At 54.3% G+C, this 19,674-nt stretch overlaps 1 long non-coding RNA gene and 2 other non-coding genes across 6 annotated transcripts; all 3 read left to right on the forward strand.

The window, feature by feature from the left end:
* Positions 1–2,379: 2,379 nt before the first annotated feature.
* On the forward strand, positions 2,380–19,208 carry LOC122478644. 4 transcript variants are annotated; one of them, XR_006296132.1, is made up of 3 exons: positions 2,380–2,595; positions 9,943–10,066; positions 18,162–19,208. It is a non-coding gene; the product is annotated as an uncharacterized LOC122478644 (long non-coding RNA). The 4 variants fall into 4 exon arrangements; XR_006296133.1 differs by lacking the exon at positions 2,380–2,595 and adding an exon at positions 7,732–7,842; XR_006296135.1 differs by lacking the exon at positions 2,380–2,595 and adding an exon at positions 8,081–8,191.
* LOC122478648 lies at positions 8,552–8,742 on the forward strand. Its single transcript, XR_006296141.1, has one exon. It is a non-coding gene; the product is annotated as a U2 spliceosomal RNA (small nuclear RNA).
* Positions 19,021–19,211, forward strand: LOC122478646. Its single transcript, XR_006296139.1, has one exon. It is a non-coding gene; the product is annotated as a U2 spliceosomal RNA (small nuclear RNA).
* The last annotated feature ends 463 nt before the right edge of the window (positions 19,212–19,674 follow it).

Below are 19,674 nucleotides of genomic sequence, written 5' to 3' on the forward strand. Positions count from 1 at the left end.
ATGAAAGACAAAAAGGAGGGGCGCCTGGGTGGCGCAGTCGGTTGAGCGCCCGACTTCGGCCAGGTCACGGTCTCGCGGTCCGTGAGTTCGAGCCCCGCGTCGGGCTCTGGGCTGATGGCTCAGAGCCTGGAGCCTGTTTCCGATTCTGTGTCTCCCCGTCTCTCTCTGCCCCTCCCCCGTTCATGCTCTGTCTCTCTCTGTCCCAGAAATAAATAAACGTTGAAAAAAAAAAAAAGACAAAAAGGAAAAAGAAAAAAACGACTTGATGAAACGTGGGCAAAGTCACGCACTTCGGGGGAAAGATGACAAATGTGGGTTTTCACATACAGAGGTGCAAAGATGAACAAAGAGGTACCGTAAAGAGAGAAATGCGCATCTAGAACGGTACTGAGAGAGAGTTTACAACCTGAGCGCTTGGTAAAAATCCGAGAGTCTGAAGAGCTACTGGGTTTGCCGGGCTGCAGACACAGACGCTGCTTGAGAACTCTCAGGGTGCTCTTAGAGTCCCCATCCCCGTCCCTGACCCGTGGCTGGAGACGCTTTCGGGGCGACAGCGCCAGGGACCAGGAGGGTGCAACAGCTGGGTGGAGGTACATGGCTCTTGGGTGAGGCTGGTGCCGGCCTTAGCTGTTCAGGCGCCACCGCCCGTGTGTGTCGGTTTGTGCGGGCCACGGGGGGCACGGCGGGGCAGGGGTACTGACTCCAGCTACCCTGCAGTCAGTTAACTCCCAAGAGGCCGATCAGTGCACTCGGTTCCTCGGGAGACGGTCCTTTGCCAGGAATGGGAGTGTCTTGAGGGTCAAAACAGCTGGGAAACCATAAAGTGGCTAGTAACTGAAGAACGTGGAACCAAGCAGAGAGGTCTTGTGTTGGAGAGGCCCCAAGAGCCATCAGGATGACCGTTGGGCCACTGGCTGGGTGAGCTTGCTTGGTCGATAGATCACCTCGTTGAATCCATATCCATTCGCTCATCCATTCAACAAATATTTAGGTGCTGGGCACGGGGCTAAGTGCACGGGCCGCCAGAGAGGTGGAAAGAGGGGTCCAGGTGGGATCTTCCCAGTCGTCCGGAGCTGGGGTATCGAGGCGGCGGGGCAGGGTGTGGGAAGGGAGGCAGGGTACAGACCAGGACCTACTCCCGTACCGTACCGTATCATAGTGGGGCTGGTGGGAGTGGGGAGGGAAAAGTGCTCAAAACAGACCCCGCTGTTAGCTTAGGTTCTATCAGGACGTGGTCTTCGGCGAGGAGACGAAGCTTCCAGAGAAGTGACTGGCAAAAACGCTGTTTGCTACTCAAGCAGCGGACTCCCGCCGGGCATTTCCACACAGGGCCTCAGAGGCTAACTAGTCACGAAGGTAACTTGCTTAGGGTCCCGCGCAACCCCGCGCTTCCGGGGGAACGCGTGACGGAGAGATCATCCCCGCCCCCACCCCCACGGGACAGAGGGTAAACTCAGGGCGGGAGACAGTCACAGAGCCAAGAGCTAAGGCGGGGTCGGGCAGGGCCGTGACCGCAGATCAGATGTCACCATCGTGTTACCGGCCTCTCTCGTGCCGGTCCGTGTGTGTGTGTGTGTGTGTGTGTGTGCGCGTGTGCGTGCGTGTACGCGCGCGCGCGTGCCCAGCAGTCCTTCCCTGCTCCAAGGTCCACGTCCAGAGGCAGGCGGTGTCTTGGGTCAGGGTGAGGCCCACAGGTCGGCTGCCTACAGTCTGCGTCCCACTGGACAAGTTTCTCAACCTCTCTGATGTCGGTTATCACAGCCGTGAAGTGAGGGTGGTAACCACTTCAACTCGCTCCAGGGTCCTGAGGATCCAAACGGATGGGAAAGACCGCACGCAGGGCAGTGAGTCTGGCGCGCGGCAGTGCTGCGATCGATCGGGACGGTTTCCCCGCAGGGATGACGGAACCGAGGACTCAATCAGATCGCGGGGCGATCGTGCTGGTCTCACGGTCCTTACAGCTGGCTAACTGCAGACTTCGAGAAGAACTAACCCAGGAAAGAAACCGACGCCCGGCGGGGACGGGGACGGGGACGGGGACGGGGAGGGGGGGCGGGGGACAGGGGGCGAGGCGGGATGTCTCTCTCAGTCACCGGAGGCTGGCGAGGAGGTGAGTAGGACGGAGGCCGCTCACAGTCACGCTCGCAGGTTCCTGCCCCGGCCGCAGTTCGCTGCCCGCCCAAGGTCGGGGCCCCGCCTGGGGCCCCCGGGCGGACGCTCCCCTCCCCGACGCACAGCGTTCTCCCCCGCGGCTTTCTCGGGAGCACGCGGACCGCTCCGGTCCCACGGCTCCCTCCCGCAGCCCCTCTCCCCTGCCCTGGGCCCGCGGCGGGAAGGGTTCCGGGGACCCGGCGGGCCGGGCCAGGGGCGGAGCGGGACCGTTGTGGCACGCCCCCCACCCCTCCACCCCCGCCCGGGGCAGGGTGGGGCGGGACACGCAAATTAGCGAGTCCTCCGCTAGGGAAGGACGGGAGGGAGCGGAAAGGGACGCGAAAATTCACCAGGAATGCGGGGGGCAACTGCAACTGCACCGCGTGTGGCGCGTTCCACGGGATAGTGAGCCACGAATGTGGACTGAGCGTGACCTGGCTCACCGTGAGTGCAATATGGATGGCCGCAGGGCGGTAGCGGGGAGGAGGCGGCGGCCGGTAAGGATTCCCGGCCTTTTTAGTAAGACCGAGTGTAGGAGCTGTCCTTTTCGTGCTCGGTATGTGATACGTTCTCTGGTCGAGCACGGCATGCTAAGTGGGTTTGCTGGGGCTGGGTAAGTGGGGTCAGGGGTCCGCTCCGTCCACTTCACGCATCGGCCTGGCATTGCAGTATTTCCAGAAGGTGTGCGCGCTTCCTCCCGCTTTCCGGTCGCGGGGAGGGCGGTGGGGTTGCGAACTACAGGTGGAATCTAGTGCTTGGTTTTTGTCGCTCGTGTGTTGCGCTGCCTTTTTTTTTTTTTTTTTTTCTTCTTCTTCTTTTTTTTGCTGCTCTCTGTTCGTCTGTTGTTGTTTTTTTGTTTTTTTCCCCTGTGCTGTTTCTTCTTCCCCGCCCCGCGTTTTGGTTCCAGAAGTTGTAGCCTTGCAGTTTCCCCGCTTGTGGGAACGGTCGGCGGCCGTATGGTCTTATTATTCCTAGCCGGGGGGGAGGAGCCCGGAGGCTGGGCCCTAGTACCCCTGGCACAGGCGCGTGCCGCCGCTCGGCGTCCGCCGCCTGGGGTCAGCCCCCCTCCGTGCCTCCGGTCGTCGGGCTCTGCGGCCGAGTCGCGTTCCCCTTTCGTGCCTCTGGCTTCTTCTCTGGGTCACACGCGCCGACCCCCTTTCCCCACCTCTTCGCCGCCTCCGGTCTCCTGAAACTTTCTTGCTTCTCTGCTCAAGACCGTGCCTGTTTGCTGCCTCTGAAGTGCTTTTTTTCTTCGTATGCCCCGTCCCTGGGCGTGGGCCCAGGCCCACGGCCTGGTGACCCACACTTTTGGGGAGAAATACTTCACGCCCACGCCCATGTGGCTCGACTTGCAATGTAGGGGACTGAAACCCGGGGCCTTCAAGAAGCTCTCAACTCGCTCTGCCGGACCCCTTAGCCGTCCCAGAACAAATTACAGGCAAATGCGATCATACGTACAAATAAATGTCTTCCCTGGTACGGAAGGAAGATTCCTTGTTCCAGATCGATCTGTGGGGAGCCGCTTATCCACCCTGGTTGGCACATCAGAATCTCCTGGGGTTTTCCTTTAAATCATACTCCTGTCCCACCACTGCCATACGGCAATCGGCAATCGAATTGGAGTCCCTGGGGCGGTGGCCCGAGGTTGGTGGTACCTCCACTAGCCCGCCAGGCGTTTCCGTTGCACCGTGTGCCTCCAGAAGCACTCCTTCGAGCATCTGGGAGGATGCCCCCGGTCAGCTTACTCTGAAACGGTGAATTCCCCAGGACAATGGGAGCGTTCCATGTACCCCTGCAAATCCAGGCACCAGTCGCTTTACGACAGTCCCAGACTGGCTTCGCCTTTAGCACACCGTAGGCACTCAGCAAACAGTGTACCCAATGGGGAAATAACGGATCCCCTGGTCTTGGCACGGACAGGAGGCCATCCAGTCTGGTGGGGAGGCCTTTGGACCCACATTGGAATATGTTGAGAGCAAGTGCCGGTCGGACGACGTCCTAGCTTCTGCGTTGTGCCTGCCACTCTGCGGAACCAGATGGACCGTCTCTTCACCGCCCGCCCGCCCCGCATTTCCTTTTAGATGTGGAGACCGATGACACTACCCACGAGGGTATGAAAAGGTTTACAGCTCACATAATGAGGCTTTCCAGGGAGAGCAGGCTGGCTCCCGGGCAGATTCAAAAATGGCTTGAGAGCAAAGGAAGGAGCCTGGGTTGGTGTGTTTATTATGGTGGTGAATGGAGGGTCTGGGGTAAAGCTTTTTGTCAGATCGACCGGAGGGAGGGCAGGAAGAGAGGAGGGAGTGGCGAGACTTAAAAGCTGTCTGCAGTCAAAGATCCAAAGGAAGTCAGACTCTCTATTACCTGCTGCAAGCTGCTTTCCCCTCTGTGAAATGGGGGTGGGCGGCCGCCTTCTGCGGGCACGGTGCCCGTGAAACGGTGCCTTCCACGGTGGATACTCAACAAAACATCCCTTGGATCAGAGTCTGATGGCCGTCTTGATCTGATGTGATAAGGAGGGTTCCAGCCTGAGCAAGGGCAGGGGCGGGGGTGGGAGGTGAGGGGTGGGGGTGGGGGTGGGGGGGTGGAGTGGGGGCAGGGCCAGGCCGGCCGGTGGGGACAAGGTGGAGGAAGAAAGGGAAGGGGAAGGGGTACGTCAGGTTCCTGTGAGAAGCTGAACCTGCTGGCTGACTTTGAGATATGAATGAGTCTGTGAAGGACGGGGACATGGGGGTGGGGGCATGACGATAGGGAGGAGCCCACCAGAAGCAAGGGTCCCCAGTTTTGAGGCCCAGATCATAACTCCAAGGTGGCTGGGCAGGTCAGTGGGATACAAACCGGTCCCTTCATTCCCCAATCGCTCCCCTGCCCCCGCTCTTGGTCAGACTGCAATGCCCGGGTTCCCCCCTCATGTGCCCTGAAATTCTGACTTGCATGGGCATTCTGACTTGTTCTTTAGGCCACCACCCCCCCCAACCCCCCCCCCCCCCCCCCCGCCAAGACGTCAGGCAGGTCTTCCTGATTCAGCTGGCTTTGTGTTCCATCCCACCTTCTCCTTTATTGAATATGTATCGCATGCTTCCCATAGGGACGCAGAGCCAAACGGGAGAGGCCTTGGGCCTCAAGGGAGTCACACAGCCAGGTGGGAGCCACAACCATGTGTTCATCTCTGACAGTCCCCTCCGCATCGAACCTGGAGTTGTGGCCTTTTGGGCAGGTGTCTTATCCTGGTCCTGGCCTGGATGCTCCCTGGTTGGGGCAGCGAGGAGGCGGGAATGGTGTCTGGTTTCTCTCTACTTCCCAGGACCAAGCACCGCCCCGGTGGGTCGTGGAGTTGAAGGTGATTAATGACTATTCCTTAAGTTGGAACCGCTGGCGATGGCAGGAGGCCCAGAGTGCTGGTGGTTTTGTCCTCCTGGGCAGATCCATTTCCCCAGGGTAAAAAGACAAGAGCTTTATCACTGGGCCTCCTGCTCTGTCCGAGGGTCCGTCCACTCTGTAGTGCCTGTCGCTTTCCGAATGGGGCATCCATTTTCTTGAGGAGGATTCTCCATACAAGTGACCACGCACCCCCTCACCCCCACCATGAATGCCTAGGGGGCAGGAATAGGATCACAGTCACGTCCCGGAGTTGGGCTCTGTCTGATGGGCGCCCAACCATCATCCACATGGAAAGGATGGGTCAATCCCGTGGACGCAAAGAATCAAACGTGTTCCGCTACTTTATTTTTTAAGTAAGTTCTATGTCCCCTGCAGGGCTTGAACTCATAGCCTTGAGATCAAGAGTCTCATGCTCTACCGACTGAGCTGTCCAGGCACCCCTGTTCTGCTACTTTTTAAAGAAAAATCGAAGGCGGGGTGGGGTGGCGGTGGGGGTGGTGGTGGTGCGGCCTGGCTGGCTCAGTCGGTAGAGCATGGAAGAGATTACTCAACAATAACGTCTTTAAAAAGGGGGGAGGGGGCACATGGGTGGCCCAGTTGGTTGAGAGGGGGACTTCGCAGCTCAGGTCATGATCTCATGGTTGGTGAGTTCGAGCCCCGCATCGGGCTCGCTGCTGTCAGCACAGAGCCTGCTTCGGAGCCTCTGCCCGCCCCCCTCCCCCCCCCCCCCCCCCCCCGCCCTTCCCCTGCCTGGGCTCTCTCTCAAAAATAAACATTTAGAAAAAGAAGAAGGAAAGAGAGAGAGAGGAAGAAAGATCCAGGAGTGTTACAAAAATGTACACGCGGTACAGTTTAGGATCCAAGGTGGCATCTCAAAGTTGTGAAGGAAAAATACATTCCTTTGCACTGTACTGCAGAGTAGATACCAAATGGCTCAAAGATTTAGCTGTGGAGAAAGAAGAAAAAGACCTAAGGGAAGATCTAGGAAATTATTTTATAACCTCATCTGAAAAACATCTGAAAGCTATTTTTTTCGTGATGAATAGGATGATAGAAAAAATAACTTTTTAAAGGTTGTTTGTTAATGTAATGGGTTTTTAAATTAAGAAATAGGTTGTGGGGGCGCCTGGGTGGCTCAGTCCATTAGGCGGCCGACTTCGGCTCAGGTCATGATCTCGCGGTCCCTGAGTTCGAGCCCCGCGTCGGGCTCTGTGCTGACCGCTCAGAGCCTGGAGCCTGTTTCAGATTCTGTGTCTCCCTCTCTCTGACCCTCCCCCATTCCATTCTCTGTCTAAAAATAAATAAACGTTAAAAAAAAATAGTTTGTGATATTTATTTGTTTATTTTTTGAGAGCGAGAGAGACAGAGCGCGAGCAGTGGAGGGGGCAGATAGAGAGGGAGACACAGAATCCAAAGCGGACTCCAGGCTCTGAGCTGTCAGCACAGAGCCGGACGTGGGGCTGAAACCCACAAACCCTGACCTGAGATCCTGACCTGAGCCGAAGTCAGAGGCTCGAGGCTCAACTGACTGAGCCACCCAGGCGCCCCTATGTTTTAGATAATGTCTACGCCTAAACGTGGGGCTGGGACTCACGACCCCTCCAGGTCAAGAGTGGCAAGCCAGGCGCCTCTAAAATATAACTTTCAGTGGAACCTTAAGGAGATGAAATCCTCAAAAGACAGATAGCCAACAGAAGAAAATACTCACTGCTTGTATTACATACAAAGGGCCTTAAACTGTAAATTGCCGATACAAGCCCTTATGATAAAGCCCGACCAGTTAACCTAGCAAGTAAAAAGGGCCGAAGTCCCCGAACAGAGAGAGTCCAGGGCTCTCAAACACAGGAGAGAACACTCAGCCTTATCTTCTTACCCATGATTAGAGAAGTACAAGTCAAAACCGTGCCGAGGTACCATTTTCACCTGTAAGATCGGCCCCTCCCCCTGCTCCCCTGCCCCCCCCCGCCCCCCCGCCCCCAAGCAATCCCCCCTTTGATGCCACGCGGAGTTGCTGGCGGGACTGGAGCAGCAGGCGCTGCCTGAGAACGTCCGCCGCCGTGCTCCTGCAGTCACTGTCCCTGCTCCCCCGAAATTCAAGGCCCCCTTGCGGCAAGAGTTGGCAGGACCGTGACCACACCGCACTCACGGCGAGGACACAAGGGCATACGACTGGCGTCCACCGAGCGCACTTTGCAGGCACTTGGGTCCGTGCGTGTGTATCTGAGCAAACTCCGCGGGAGTGAATCACGCCGAGGAGAGGGAAACGCCAAGTTATTGATTCGCGACGGGAACTGTTCCATCCCAATGAAAGTAATCCAGGAGGACATCTCCTTCTCGCGAGGGAACCAGCCTGGGGCTGGGACTCTGGGGCGGAAGACGGCCCGAAGGACGCGGACGCGAGCCGGGGGTGGGGGTGGAGGGTGGGCGTGCTGCTGAAGAGCCGTCAGCATCGCGACGCGCGGGGCACTGGCTGGGAGTGTAGGAGGCAGGATGTCATTCACTGAACGGTGGTTGAGTGGGCGGGGCGGGGCGGGCAGAGCAGCGGCCAAAAGCAAGGTCTTGCCTTCACGGGCTCCCGGAAGCCCCGGGATCTGCAGCCGTGTTGGCTGTCCCTTCGCAGTCCCCGCCAGCCGCCCCTCCTCCCGGGTCTTTGCGCGAGGTGTGTGCACGCCGGGAGGTGGGCCCCCAGTTGGGTTTGGGCTCGCGGCGCGCAGAGGCGGTCGGGAGGGTGGAGTCGGGCCGCGGCGGCCGCGCCTCCTCAGGGAACAAAAGGCGGGGCATCATGCAGATTAGAAATGGCTGTGCGGCGGCGCGGTAAGGACGGGCCAACCAGGGATACGGGATTTCCCCTTCAGAATGTGGAGAACGAAAAAAATGTGCACAAAAGTATTCTAGTGATTATCGATGGTCCTGTCGATGTCGCAAAGGATATCAGAAAAGGAGTGAGCGTTAGGGTTCTCACCATGAGTTGAATATGGATGATGGGAGAACGGTACTGGAGAGGGAGGGGCAGGCCGGTATCGCTTCTCGGCCTTTTGGCTAAGATCAAGTGTAGTATCTGTTCTTATCAGTTTAATATCTGATACGTCCTCTATCCGAGGACAATATATTAAATGGATTTTTGGAGCCGGGAGATGGAATAGGGGCTTGCTCCGTCCACTCCGCGCATCGACCCGGTATTGCAGTACTTCCGGGAACGGTGCACTTCCCTTCCTTTCAGTGGGTTTCTAAAAGCAGATATGGCGCTTAGTTTGCGGCGCGCGCTCTCTCTCTTTTTTTTTTTTTGTCTTCTCTCCTTTTTTTTCCTCTGGCGGTCGTTTTTCGTTCCATTCTCTCGTCTTCCCTTTTCCGGTTTGCCAGCTCTTCTAAACCTTCCATTTCTCGTTCCCGGGAGTCTTGCTCCACGTTACCTCTCAAAGAGCTTTGCTCTCCTCCCCGCGCCCGGCCGTTTATGTTGTACACGCCCCCCCCGCCCCCCCGCCGCCTTGCCAGTCCTTGTGCTTTCTAAAGTCCAGCTAGCTGCAGCTCATTTCGCTTTTGAAGGTTTAGCTCCTGGCTGTCTCTCTCTGAGACACTTCTGTCATTCCTGGTGAGTTTCAACAGTCACACGGGCGATTCCTTCCGAACACCCCGCCTGACCTCTCAGTTTCTACGCCGCGGCTAAAATCTATCCCCCCTCGTCGGCCCGCTAGATTTTGTCATTCCCAATTGCTCTAACCGTGTCCCCATCCAGCATCACATTCTCCCATCGCCTTCTACCCTTCCTCTGCCCTTTGACACCTGACACTTCTCTGTTCCTTCACACCTACACCCCACCCCTACCCCCGGATCCCTCAATGTCCTTGCCTCCCTATTGACCTGGATTCATTTCCTTGCACATACCCTCAGGTCCTTGACACGTTCTTGGTGCCACCTGTGCCACTGACTGTAGCCGGCGAAAACCATAGCACCGGGCTGATCTGGCTCACCTAAACTCTCAGTGTGCCGGGGAGAAAACTAGATAGACCTCAACACATTTGTTACCCAGGCTCCAAGAGGCCCTTTCAGGAGAAGGAAAAATAAAAGCGTTGGGGGAGGGGACACCTGGGTGGCTCAGTCGGTTAAGCGTCTGACTTTGGCTCAGGTCATGATCTCTTGGTTTGTGAGTTCGAGCCCGGCGTCCGGCTCTGTGCTGACAGCTCAGAGCTGGAGCCTGCTTCAGATTCTGTCTCTTTCTCTCTCTCTCTCTCTCTCTCTCTCTCTCTCTCTCTCTCTCTCTCTGCCCTTCCCCCACTTGTGCCCTGTCTCTATCAGAAGTAAATAAATGTAAAAATTTTTTAAAAAGCACTGTGGGAAACTGCTTTATTTAAAATTGACACGAGTTTAATTAAACACAACAAAACTCACATTCTTACACTTCATACTTTCCAGGTTTTGAAGGCCTAAATATCCGAATCCGGGGACATCCTCCAAATGCAACGGACTGCTCATTGGCTGTCCTACCCGGCCTGTGAAATATTGCTTCTCCAGTATTTCCAATACATCTCTCCAACAGGTTCGGCCTTATCACTACTTCTGGTTCTTCTTGTGTTATGCCCAGAATTCGTGATTCCCCAAAGACCGCCAGGGAGCCGAGTCCGATGTAAAAGCAAAAGAGCCTTTATTCGAGCTAGCTCGAGCTCAATCCCCTACCTGCACCGACGCAGCGGTGAGATACCGGGGGGGGGGGGGGGGGGGGGGGGGGGGGGGGAGAGCGAGTTTCAAAAGGACAAAGGTTTTATTGGGGCCTAGGTAGGGGCAGTTGGTGAGGTAATGGCTATGGCCTCAGCCGATTGGCTGGGGAAGGGTCCGAGTCCTGTTAGGCAGGTGGGGGGCGGGGGGGTTACTCAAGGGGAGGAGGTGTGGTCAAGGTGAAGGACACAGAACAAGATGGAGTTGGCCGGCGTAGGCCCGCCCTTTCACTTGCACCGTCAAAACACAACAGTCGAAGGTTTTTTTCATTTTTATTTTTTATGTTTTTAACCCTCGGTGGCTTGCAATTCTGTTGACCTGCAAAGTCTGGTGTTTGAGAAAATTCATCTAGGATATTGTCATTTGAAGACGTGCGGTCGGAGGTTTCACTCATGTTGATCCCTTTCACCCTCCTCATTAGAGACCAGTCCTTTGCTTTCATCTTCGGGTTCGTCTAGTCAGAGTCTAATCATTCATCTAACCGTGTCAGAGTTCTCTTCTTTGCCCATATTATGGGTGGAAAGGTGAAAATTTCCAAATTCTCGATGACATTCAACAAAAGCAAAATTCAGACTGCCAGGATAGTGTCTCCCATCTGCTTGTGTACCTTCTGGAAAGATGATTCGCTACTTTGTTTTTAATTGCAACAAGGCAGGGAGAAAACTGAGGGATGGTGGGTGCCACTCTGGTGAGGTGTTTCCCTGCCGCCTCACGGCTCTGAGGGATTCCATTTCCTTAGCCTTGTAGATTTCTCCGTCCTAGTTGGGGATTGAGGAATAACTTCAGGCAAAAATAGCCCCAGGATGATGCAATAGCAAATTGTTTCGTTGTTTTGAGATTACAGGGAGAATAAGATTCCTAAGACCTGTTATGCCCAGAATTCGTGATCCCCAAAGACCACTAGGGAGCCGAGTCCGATGCAAAAGCAAAGAGCCTTTATTCGAGCTAGCTCGAGCTCAATCCCCTACCTGCACCGACGCAGCGGTGAGATACCAGGGAAAGAGAGCGAGTTTCAAAAGGACAAAGGTTTTATTGGGGCCTGGGGGCAGTTGGTGAGGTAATGGCTATGGCCTCAGCCGATTGGCTGGGGAGGGGTCCCGGGGAAGGGTCCGGCAGGTGAGGGAGGGTTTACTCAAGGGGAGGAGGTGTGGTCAAGGTGAAGGACACAGAACAAGATGGAGTCGGCTGGCGTAGGCCCGCCCTTTCATTCCCCCCTTGTCATGTAGCTTACGGACCCAATCATGGGACCGGCTGCATTTATGGTGACAAGAAGGACAGAGTCTGGAGGTTTACGAAAAGTTCTGGGAACCAAGTGTCCCTGGGGTGGCTCTGGGAGGTCTGATTAAGTATTGTCCCCGAGCTGGTGTCTATGATCTGCCAGGTGATGTTTTGGGGGGCGTGGGGACTCCCGGCAGCATGAGCAATGACAAGCAGAGTTAACAGAGTTACCAATATTAGGTAGGTCGAATGCGCTGTAGCTTGAGCTTGAGCGGGTTGTGTTGGTCCCGACTGATGGCCCATCGCGTGACGAAGTCCTTCCGGATCGAGGAGGGGTCCGCTGGCTGAGCGTGGGTGTGATGGACCCAGGTCGCGATGCCGTCTACCTTGAGAGCGGTGGGGGTTGTCAACACCACGATGTAGGGTCCCTTCCAGCGCGGCTCGAGAGTCTCTCGGTGGTGCCTCTTGACGTAGACCCAGTCTCCCGGCCTGTACTGATGAGGTGTTGGGATCCGGCCAGCCTCGTAGATGGCACGGAGGCGCGGCCAAATGTCCTCGTGCGCCCTCTGGAGCCCGCTCAAGGAAAGAAAAAGTTCTTGATCTTTAAACTCAGCAATAAGTTCAGCTAGAAGGCTGGGAATAACAGGGGGTGGCCTGCCAAACATGATCTCGTAGGGAGTAAAACCCAGAGTGTAAGGAGTGTTTCTAACCCGGTAAAGGGCGCACGGTAGGAGAGTCACCCAGTCCCCGCCTGGCTCCATGGTTAATTTGGTAAGGGTCTCTTTTAGGGTTCTGTTCATTCTTTCTACCTGTCCTGAGCTCTGGGGCCTATAAGCACAATGTAATTTCCAGTTTGCCCCCACCGCCTTGGCTACTGCCTGTGTTACCTGTGAGATAAAAGCTGGTCCATTGTCTGATCCTACCAGGGCAGGAAAACCATACCTGGGTAAGATGTCTTCTAGTAGCTTCTTAGCCACCGTCTGAGCCGTTTCATGCTTGGTTGGGTATGCCTCCACCCAGCCAGAGAAGGTGTCTGTAAATACCAGGTCCTCGTGTAGTGCCTCGTCGAAGATGGTGGGTGAATTTTTGAATCCCTGAGGTAGCCGTGTCCAGGTGAGTTGCCCACTGTAGCCCTCCTCCGGATCATGCCACTCGAAGGCGAACAAGGGTTGGCTCTGGGGTGCCAGCGGCAGACTGAAGAAGGCGTCCTTTAAATCTAGTACAGTATACCAGACCCTGGAGGGCGCCAAGGAGCTCAAGAGAGTATATGGGTTGGGAACAGTTGGGTGTATGTCCACGACCCTCTTATTTACTTCCCGGAGGTCTTGTACCGGTCGGTAGTCATTTGTGTGAGGCTTTTGACCGGCAGTAGGGGGGGTGTTCCAGGCAGACTGGCAAGGAACTAGTACCCCTAGGCTTCGTAGTCTCCGGATGTGTGGCTGGATCCCCTTCTGGGCCTCCTGAGACATGGGGTATTGTTTGATCCTTACCGGACTCTCTCCTGGCTTGAGCTCTACCAGGACTGGGGTCCTATGAGCGGCTAGTCCCATCCCCCCTGTCTCTGCCCAAACCGAGGGGAATTCTTGTAGCCATCTGTCTATATTATCCTCTCTCGGGAGCGCCTCCTGGTGGAGGAGGTATTCATCCTCTAGTTTCATGGTCAGGACCTGGATGGGGTGGCCCTTGCCATCGGTGACCTGAGGCCCCCCTTGTCTGAAAGTTATCTGAGCTCCAATCTTGGTCAGTAAGTCCCGTCCTAACAGCGGGTAGGGGCGTTCTGGTATTACCATAAAGGAGTGGGATACCCGGCCCATCCCCAAATCTACTGTTCTTCGGGTAGTCCATGAATACTGGCTCATACCAGTTGCCCCTTGTACCCAGGACTTCTTGCTAGCTAGTTTTCCTTGTGGGGTGCGGAGGACCGAATGTTGTGCTCCGGTGTCGACAAGGAAGTCAATAGGGGTCCCCTCCACTTTAAGAGTTACCCTGGGTTCGGGGAGAGGGTCCGAACCCTGACTCCCCTAATCACTTAGTTCATCCAGCTCTAGGACTTTTACTCGATCAGTCTTGCTTCCCTTCCCGCCGGCCCTTTTCGGACAATCTCGGGCCCAATGCCCTATCTCCTTGCAGTATGCACACTGATCCTTCTGCAGCCTCTGCTTCCCCCCCCCCCCCCCCCCCCCCCCCCCCCCCCCCCCCCCCCTTGGTGGTGCTTTTACCTTTTCTTGCGTCGTCTGCCAGCTGCCGGAGACGGCGGTCTCGTTCCTCGGGGAAGTCAGCAGTGGTAGCTAGCAGTATTCTGGCCAGGTCTCGAGTCTGCTTACTGCTGGCAGCCACCATGGCGCGAGCCTGCTTGTCCTCAGGAGGCTCCCGGTTATTATATACCTTTTCGGCTACCACCAGTAAGTCCTGCAGACTTTTTTCTCCTAGTCTATCTATTTTCTGTAATTTTCTCCTAATGTCTACGGCCGATTGGTTTACAAAGGCCATGATAACAGCTGCCTTGCTTTCCGGAGCCTCTGGATCCATGGGGGTATAGGTACGGAATGCCTCCATGATCCGCTCTAAAAAGGCAGCCGGAGATTCATCTTTTCCCTGTTGTACATTTCCTACCTTGGCCAAATTGGTTGGCTTTCTAGCAGCCATTCGGAGACCCCCCATTAGAGTCTGGCGGTAGACCCGGAGCCTCTCCTTACCTTCTGCCGTGTTGAAATCCCACTGGGGCCGAGTTAAGGGGAAGGAGGCATCTATCTGAGCCTGGTTGGTGGTGGGATTCCCATCTGCGCCCGGAACTAGTTTTCGGGCCCCATTGAGGATTCTTTCTCTTTCTTCAGTCGTGAACAGGACCTGCAAAAGCTGCTGGCAATCATCCCACGTGGGCTGATGGGTAAAAAGAACAGAGTCTAATAAATCAATAAGCCCTGCCGGTTTCTCGGAAAACTTAGGATTCTGAGCTTTCCAATTGTAGAGGTCACTAGTGGCGAAAGGCCAATAGTGATGGGGCTGATTCCCCTCCGCGTCTGGGGGTCCGGTGGCTCGCAGGGGCAGAATAGTGGAGTCGGCGGCGGAGGCGGATTGCGCCCTCTGAGCCCTTTGTCGGGTAAAGGGCGGGCTTCCCCCTGGAGCGTTTCCGCCTCCCGCTCTCGGAACAGCGTCTGCCTCCCCCGGAGGGGGAGGATGGTGTTCTTCTGGCATCCTAGAGGGGTTATACGGGGGAGGAAAAATTAATTCTTCTTCAGTACCCCCCTGTAGGACAGGGTAGAGGGGTGCTGAAGGCTGGGTAAGACGTTTCCTCTTCTCTGTCTCCTGCAAAGCAAGAATGGGTTTTGGCTCTGGAGAGATCAGGTTTAGGAAGGGCTTAAGCCAAGAGGGTGGGTCTTCTACAAGGTCCTGCCAAGTGATAATGTAAGGGAGCTGATCAAGATGGCCCATCTTAGGCTGAGTGATGATACTCCTGACTCGGTGGATGGTAGGGAGGTCGAAGGTCCCCTCTGGTGGCCATCCGACATTGAAAGTTGGCCACTCGCTAGAACAAAAAAACTGCAACCGACCCTTTTGGACTTCCACACTGAGGTTGTTAGCTCTTCCCCTCACATCCTTAAAGTGATCAATCATAATACTTAGAGGAGTAGTCCGAGTCTGTCCCATAACGTCCGTCCAGTAAGTCCACAGAGCAAAACAGAGAAACACAAAAACAGACAAACAGAGGGCCCCTAGAAAGTCTTCCAACTCCATGGAAGCAGAACTGCAAGCTAGCTTAGACCTTTGAAGGGATTCCATGTCCCTCCAAAACCGATGAGGGGATTCCACGTCCCTCCAAAGACGACGGCCTCACGCCGACCAGCGGGAGCGACCCGCCTCGTCTCAGACCTTTGAGGGGATTCCACGTCCCTCCGAAAACAGATGAGGGGATTCCACGTCCCTCCAGAAGGGAGAATCGGAACGTCTTCCGAAACTCCCGGCCCGTGGTCCTCCAGTGCGTCCACTTAGACCGCGTCGGGCACTACCAGAATTCCAGAAATGAGCTCACACAGAAAAGACAGGACAGACACTAACCGTGGCCAGTCAGGCTCTCCGGGTCGGGGGTCCCTTGGGGGTCTTGGGGATCCCGGACGAGCCCCCAAATGTTATGCCCAGAATTCGTGATCCCCAAAGACCACTAGGGAGCCGAGTCCGATGCAAAAGCAAAGAGCCTTTATTCGAGCTAGCTCGAGCTCAATCCCCTACCTGCACCGACGCAGCGGTGAGATACCAGGGAAAGAGAGCGAGTTTCAAAAGGACAAAGGTTTTATTGGGGCCTGGGGGCAGTTGGTGAGGTAATGGCTATGGCCTCAGCCGATTGGCTGGGGAGGGGTCCCGGGGAAGGGTCCGGCAGGTGAGGGAGGGTTTACTCAAGGGGAGGAGGTGTGGTCAAGGTGAAGGACACAGAACAAGATGGAGTCAAGGGGAGGAGGTGTGGTCAAGGTGAAGGACACAGAACAAGATGGAGTCGGCTGGCGTAGGCCCGCCCTTTCAGACCCCGCGATGTGTCTTCGGTTTGGAGACAGAGAGAAAAGCAGCCGCAGAAGCTGGCCTGACACTCACAGCTAGGCTGTGGGGGTCTCCCGTGGAACGTAAACAGTTTCACACAACAGTGGCGGCAATCTGAAAAATAAAACAGCCAGTTATTTTACTAGCAAAAAACCCTATTTTACTAGCTATTCGGGAATAGCAGAGGAATTGCGATTACGGACCTGCAGGCTATGGTGAACTGCAGACAAGTCCGAAGAGGCAAAAGGAAGGTCAGCCTTTGTTTACGTTTTAGGAGGAAGCTGGGGAGGCTTGTTTTGAGCAACAGTTCCCTGGAGAAGAACAGGAGTTAGAGGTCCTGGCGGCTTCTCATTAGCTGCAAGCGGGGGTTAGTGCCTTGTTGGCTGGGGTGCAACAAGGGCTCTTCCTTCTTTTTCTTAAAGGCAGGAGATAAGCTTCCTATGTGAAAAGGGTCTCCCTTGTCAGAATAAATTTTTGTCTTCCTTCTTCCCGCTAAGGGTAGGCAGGCTGCAAGGAGTGGCACATGCTTGAGAGCTCCCCTTTCCAGTGCTTCCCGACTCCATTTTAACTGAGCTCTCCTTTATTTATTTTCTTTCTGTCTTTTTTTTTTTTTTTTTAACGTTTATTTATTTATTTTTGAGATAGAGACAGACCATGAATGGGGGAGGGTCAGAAAGAGAGGGAGACACACAATCTGAAACAGGCCCCAGGCTCTGAGCTGTCAGCACAGAGCCTGACGCGGGGCTCGAACTCACAGAACGCGAGATCATGACCTGAGCCGAAGGCGGACGCCCAACCGACTGAGCCACCCAGGCGCCCCTCCTTTATTTATTTTCAACATCAACAGATTAAGGTCACTCTGTGACCCGTGATGAATCAAGACAGAAACAAGGCCACTCCGTAGTCGCCTCCGAACTGAGACAAGAAAAAAGAAGAATATTGTCCAAACAACAAAACTGACCAAACACCCCCTATCCTAGCTAATATGAGTAACTGCTGCTACTTTCCCAGTCGCAGTTTTGGCCTCGCTCTATTCTTCCTTTCTTCTAGGTAAGATGTATTCAGCTACCCAATCACTGAGTTACCCCCACTGCCTGAGGTCATCTGTAGGAGAGTGTGTGCGTGCGTGCGTGTGCGTGCGTGTGTGTGTGTGTGTGTGTGTGTGTTGTCTGGAGGGGGCGAATCTTTGTCCTTCTCCCCTTCAAGGTTCTTGGGGGTGGTGGGAAGGGGAGGATGGCTGGGGCTTTGTAGCAAAAGACGCATTAAAAAGAGAAAAAGAAACAGAAGTGTATTAGTGTACGTATCTCATATATACACAGGAGAAAGTCAGGGATGAATAACCCAATGGGGTGGCTGGAACTTGGGCTTACATAGCCGCTTGAAACAAAACAAACAGGGGCGCCTGCGTGACTCAGTCGGTTAAGTGTCTGACCCATGATTTCTGCTCAGGTCATGGTCTCATGGTTCATGAGATCGAGCCCGGAGTCGGGCTCTGCACTGGCCGACAGCACAGAGCCTCCTGGGGATTCTCTCTCTCTCTCTCTCTCTCTCTCTCTCTCTCTCTCCCCCCCCCTTCGCCCCGCCTCCTGCGTGTGTGTGCTCTCTCTCTCCGTCTCTCTCTCTCTCTCTGAAAATAAAATATACAAATAAAGAATCTTTAAAAACAAAACAAACAGAAACAAAAAAATAAATTTTCAGAAAAGTGACAAAAAGTAAAAGGGTTTTGAGTTTCTAGGCTGGCCAACTGTGGGATGGTAACTATATGGGGAAACAGTGGAAGATAAGGGCTGGGCAGTAAAATTTGTTAGGTAGAGTCTCTGGTGCCAGTCTCCGGGCTGATAAGGATCCAGGGTTGTCCGTAGTTAACTCCTGTATACCTTTATGTCCTGATTTTAGGCCAATCGGGGGAGGGAAGAGTTTTTTCCTCCTGTTTCAGCTGGAAATAATCCTTACGCCAAAGTGGCATATTGGCGGGCGGCGGGGGAGGGGGGCAATTCCGCCACCCTTCGCATCCCAAAGGAAGGCCTCGCTCACTTAAACCTTCCCCAAGCCCCCTAATGCAAGCCTACATCCTGTATATAATGAGCCATTCCTGACACCCTCTCACTGAGGCGCCCCGCGGGTTCCTTCTCACTTTGCAGCAAGCGGTAACCCAAGCCTTTTCATTACAGGTGTGTTCCTGGTGGTCTTTGGCCGGATGGCGTTGACAAGTTATTAAGAGGGTCCACCGATGGACCCATATGGGAACTGCGACATGGAATGCGTTTTATTCTAACAAGCAAAGTCCCCCCCACCCCCCGTTAGAAGACCTATAAACGAGAATACAAGTCATGAAATACCACTATTTACAAATAGAACTGCTCAAAAGAGAAACTAGAAAAAAAAAAAGAGAAACGGTTGTTGATCTCATAACTCCTAGAGCAAGACAGCTTAGTAAAAGGGTAGAGGGATGGATATATATGTATCTGCATCTGTGTCGGTGTATGTATGTACAGCACACAACAGATCCATGATGTTAGGTGGTGGGTGCTCACGGTAGAAATCTTTCAACGTTGCTGTACGTGCGAAAAGAAATTTAAGAAGAAAAGAAAAATGCTGCCAAGAAAAACCTCACAAAGCTATTTGTCTCGTTCTGGGCTTTCTCCAAGGAAATGAGACTTGAGACAGCTTTCCCGCTACAGGCGCGTTTCCCTTTCAAGGCGAGAGAGAGAGAGAGACAGAGAGAGAGCGCGAGCGCGCGCGAGCCGGCGCTGACGGCAGGAAACCAGGAAACGGCGCGTGTGTGGGCGGGACATGCAAATTAAAGTGGCTGTTTCTCTCGCGAGCTATGGGAGCAAAACAATAAAAAGCGTGAAAGCCCCGAACAAGTTAAGCGATCTGATAAACTGAGTATGTCTTAGGAGTTGTGACGATGACACACTGTCCAGTCTAAGGAAAGAGGGTGAGCCTTCGTTTGAGGGTGACTTTTCTCACCATGACCCAAAGGAGGAGTGAGAGGGAGGGTGTCGATGCGCTGGGGAAGATGTGGTTATCGCTTCTCGGCCTTTTGGCTAAGATCAAGTGTAGTATCTGTTCTTATCAGTTTAATATCTGATACGTCCTCTATCCGAGGACAATATATTAAATGGATTTTTGGAGCCGGGAGATGGAATAGGAGCTTGCTCCGTCCACTCCGCGCATCGACCTGGTATTGCAGTACTTCCAGGAACGGTGCACCTCCCCTTGGGAGGAAACACTCGTGTGTCTCAAAAGTCAGTTTCCGCCCTGTCTTTTCTTTTCGAGTTGCAGCTTCTGCTTCTAGCCGCAACTTTCACGTTTCTTCGCAGTAGTTTCTGCTGTTTCGCTGTGTAGACTATTGAGGTTTTTAAGGGTGGTTTTTGGTTTGGGGAGCGAGCGGATAGAGATGTAGCTAAGATCCTGTTCGTTGATCGCCTTTTTCTTTTAACATCAGTGAGTTTTTCAGCTTTACATGAGTTATGATCACCTTGAGGACTTGTGCTTAAGCGGACCTTCCGAATTTTGTGGTGTTTTGACTCAAGTGAACTCTTAGCATTCATAGAGGAATTTTATGAGAATTGCAATGAATCTCTACAAGTTGCTCTAACGATTGGGATTTCCTCCTTCCCTCATGTCTATCTTCTAATGTGCGCTTATAATTTGTTGAGCGTGGGTGGAGAGAGGAAG

The sequence above is a fragment of the Prionailurus bengalensis genome, unplaced genomic scaffold (assembly GCF_016509475.1).
Source record: "Prionailurus bengalensis isolate Pbe53 unplaced genomic scaffold, Fcat_Pben_1.1_paternal_pri Un_scaffold_122, whole genome shotgun sequence".
NCBI lineage: Eukaryota > Metazoa > Chordata > Mammalia > Carnivora > Felidae > Prionailurus > Prionailurus bengalensis.